Source organism: Plecotus auritus (genome assembly GCF_963455305.1).
Source record: "Plecotus auritus genome assembly, chromosome: 3".
Lineage (NCBI taxonomy): Eukaryota > Metazoa > Chordata > Mammalia > Chiroptera > Vespertilionidae > Plecotus > Plecotus auritus.
The window spans coordinates 53,846,718-53,851,033 of record NC_137772.1 but is presented as its reverse complement, the minus strand read 5'-3'; the positions used below and the strand labels follow the sequence as shown (position 1 = coordinate 53,851,033).

The window sequence follows — 4,316 nt, the reverse complement described above, 5'->3', positions numbered from 1 at the left end:
CTTTTCCTGGCTGCTCGGAGGTCCTTTGGGTGGATGCCCTAGCAGAGCAGCTAGAGAAGTGCCCACAGCTGCCTGGTTGGACATCTCTCTGGCCCAGAGCCTCTGTCCTGCCTCCTGCAAGCCTGGCCCCAGGCAGAACAAGCCCTCCTCAGGGCTACTTTGGTCTCAGCACTTGGTCCTGGGTTTCATCAGCCTGGGTTTCTTCCCCTGGTGTGGCTGATCTGAGTTTCACAAAAAAAGCCCGGCTGATGCTGGCTGTGCTGAGCCTCATTGAAGAGTTTTTCATGCAGCAAGGAAGAGCCCTCTGGGACCCTCCTCCTCCTTCTCCTCATCTCCTCCTCCTTCTCTTCCTCCTCCCAGCCCATGGTCACTTCTTCTCCAGTGGCTCCAGCAGTGGGTTGCTTTCTGAGTTGGGTGTCTTAACGCTGTCGGTCCTGACGATGCAGTTTGGGGCGATGCGGGTTGAACATCAGGATGAGCTGCTGCCGCTCCTGCTTCAGCTCCTCCATCTGGGTTTTCAGCTCTGCATTCATGAGCTCCAGCCACTCAGATTCCCGCTGCAGAAACTCCTTCCGCTCCTTCTTCTTGTTCTGGCATGGGGCTGCTGCCACTTTGTTCTTTTTCCAGCACCTTTTCCTCATCTAGCTCAGTTTTCACAGGTTGAGGCCTCTTGCCCAGGTTCACCTCCAGGAAGTGCAAAGGGGTGATCATGGCCCCAATGTTGTGGATGTCAGTGTATTTCAGCTCCTCTGCAGTCAGGGCTGAGCTGAGGAGTCTGGTCAGGGGGCCGAGCCCTGGTGGAGAGCCCACAATCGTGGAAAGGTCTGGGATCTGCACAGGCATCATAGCAGGAGGAGTGGCAATCCAGCTCTGCAGGAGCCGCAGGAGGAGGCTGCGACCTTGAGGCCTGGGCCAGGCTGTAGGCACCATGCCCTCTCAGGAGCCTCTGTGGCCTTTCCTGCAGTGTCCACTGCTGCCAGCACCTCCTGTTGCAGCTGCGTAGCATCCCTCCTGTAGGCTGTGGCCTGGGTCTCCCTCTTTGAGGTGATGGATCGCAGGTCTCTGCCTGCCTACCTGATTGCCCCTAACTGCTTGCTGGGGCGGGGGGGGGATATCCCTGAGAGGGGCCATCTGCCTACATGATCACCCCTAACCACTCACCTGCCTACCTGATCACCCCTAACCACTCTGCCTGCCTGCCTGATCACTCCTAATCACTCATCTGCTTGCCTGATAGCCCCTAACCCAGCAGTGGGCAAACTACGGCCCGCGGGCCGGATCCGGCTGTTTTATCCAGTTCTCTTGCTCTCCCCTCCGCTCCTTTACTTTGAATTTATATTAGTTCACACAAACACTCCATCCATGCTTTTGTTCCGGCCCTCCGGTCCAGTTTAAGAACCCATTGTGGCCCTCGAGTCAAAAAGTTTGCCCACCCCTGCCCTAACCACTTGCTGAGGGGCAGGGCCAGCCTAGCAAGGGGCCGTATTGGTTCTGGTCTCTGGTTGTTCTGGTTGTTATGCCGTTATGGTCCCTGGGCTTTTATTATATAGGATATGTAGTTGAATAATTCACATCTTGAGGAATAAAACTGAAGACAACTCTACTGAGACTGTTTCGAGGGCTTTTTGGCAAGACCAACTTTAGTCTTGGTGGAGGGAAGGTGCTCCTGATTGTCAATCCTCCTGGGGAAGAGATGATTTCAGGTGTGGAAATAAAAACATGCAGACAAAAATAAAGTATACTAGGAATAACAAAGCAATTGTTTTATAAGAAATTAAGCCATTCAACTAGCTCTTGTCAAAATTTTTGAATAATTTAAAAGCCAGAAAGTAAGTATGTAGATATAAATATGTGCACAGAGCAAATTGCTATAAGAATTATTGTTTAAAGCAGTTCTGGAACTATTAACAGAGATTATTTTTAGGAGTTAGTGGGGCACAAAAATTAACAAAAACTTCTCTAAGAACAAGTTTCATAAATTTCATATCTATGTTTTCTTCTATTTATCAATTCAGTTCTTATATTCAAATCTTTGATCCATTTTGAGTTAAAGGCAAAGAGCAGTCTAGTTTCATTCCTTTGCATGAGGCTTTCTATTTTTCTCAGCACCATTTAATGAAGAGGCTTTCTTTCCTCTATTGTAGGTTTTTGGCTTCTTTGTTGAAAATTATTTTCCCATACACATGTGCGATTATTTCTGGGCTCCCAAGTCTGTTTCATTGGTCTGTGATACCAAAGGCAAGGGAAGTGAAAGCAAAAATAAATGAATGGGATTATATCAAACTAAAAAGCTCCTGCACAGCAAAAGAAACTGTCAACAAAATAAAATGGCAACCAACTGAATGGTACAAGATATTTGTAAACAACAGCTCTGACAAGGAGTTAATAACCAAAATATAAAATAACTCATACAACTCAACAACAACAAAAACAAATGGTCCAATTAAAAAATGGACAGAAGATCTGTACAGATACTTCTCCCAAAAAGACATACATATGGCCAACAGGTATATAAAAATATGATCAACTTCACTAGCTATTAGGAAAATGCAAATCAAAACTACAATGAGATACTCCCTCCTACCTGTTAAAAGGTCTATTATTAACAAGACAAGTAATAACAAATGTTGCAGAGGTTATAGAGAAAAAGGAATCCTTATTCACTGCTGGTGAGAATGTAAACCGGTACAGCCACTCTAGAAAACAGTATGGAGGCTCCTCAAAAAATTAGGAATTAGATCCTGGCTGGTGTTGCTCAGTGGTTGAGCATCAACCTATGAACCAGGAGGTCATGGGTTGATTCCCAGTCAGGGCACATGCCCAGGTTTTAAGGAGCGTGCAGGAAGCAGCTGATCGATAATTCTCATCATTAATGTTTCTATCCCTCCCTCTGCCTTCCTCTTTGAAGTCAATAAAAATATATTTTAAAAAATAATTAAGAATTAGAGTTACCATATGACCCAGCAACCCCTCTTCTGAATATCTACCTGAAAAATTTGAAAACATTTATTAATAAAGATATATGTGCCCCTATGTTCACAGCAGCATTATTCACAGTGGTTGAGACACGAAAACAACTGAAGTGTTCTTTAATAGATGATTAGATAAATATGTGGTACATATATACAATGGAATGCTACTCAACCATAAGAAAAGATGACATACTAGTATTTGTGACAACATGGATGGATCTTGAGAATATTATGCTAAGCAAAATATGTCAGACAGAAAAATGTCAAGAAATATATGATTTCACTCAGATGTGGGAAATAAAACTGAAAGCAACAAATGAACAAGCAAGACAAATAAATAAACAAAAAGTCACAGACACAGTAACAGTATGGTGGTTACCAGAGGGGAAGGGAGTGGGGAGCTAGTGAAGGGTAGAAGGGGTCAAGTGCATAGTGACAGAGATTTGACTTTGGGGGGTGGGCGCACAATGCAATATGTAGATGTATTATAGAATTGTACATTTGAAATCTACATAACTTTATTAACCCATCACCCTAATCAATTTAATAAAAATCACTTATTCCCAAGGTTGGAACAAATAGCAACGTATGACACAGTAGTCATAATCTTGGGAGGAAAAAAAAACTATCTAAGATTATTACTATTAAATCTGATTGGAGAATGTAACCTTAGATGTATTGTAAATGGGATTAATTACACAGAAATTTTGATTTGGACAGACTATTTACTTAGTCTCTTGCCTGGCTAGTTTATTCTCAGGTCAGACGAGTCAGAATGCAGCCTGAGAGGAGAGGCAGACTACAAAAGAAAAAGAGCCCACTGGGGCTTCTGGTGGGCTCCTTTCTTAATTGTAATAGAAAGAAGATCCAATCATTTCAATCATCCCCACATACACACAAAAGAGAAAGGTTATAATACTTTCCCCACAGCAAAAACATGTGGACAGAGAAGGAGGAAATGGGTGTCTCCTGCCAAAAAGTAAAATGTTTACGATAGGTGAAGTGTTTGGACAAAACCTAAATGATTACACATTTCCAGGTCAATAGCACCCAGTGGGTATTAGGGCTCCATTGACAGCTGAATTTTCGAAAGAGTATCACTGTCTTTAACCACCGGCATTGTTTCTCTTTTATTGACTGTTGGGTAATTGGCCAATCAGTTTGTGTTTCAGTTTCAAGTGAATAAATTATCGCAGAAGGAAATATCAGTTGAGGGGTAGGTGTTTCCAGGCTACCTGTTTCTGTTCATCAAGATCTAAAAACCTGGTAATTGGAATGGGATGAGAGATGACCATTAGCTAAAGAACATCTACCAAACTAAAATGTAGACAATTGTGGAAGGAT

The 4,316-nt window shown here is 43.3% G+C and overlaps 1 pseudogene across 1 annotated transcript; it reads right to left on the bottom strand.

Moving 5' to 3' along the window:
- Positions 1-367: 367 nt before the first annotated feature.
- LOC308245129 (jun dimerization protein 2-like) lies at positions 368-846 on the bottom strand (annotated as a pseudogene). Its single transcript has one exon. The product of its transcript is annotated as a jun dimerization protein 2-like (transcript).
- Between the last annotated feature and the right edge of the window lie 3,470 nt (positions 847-4,316).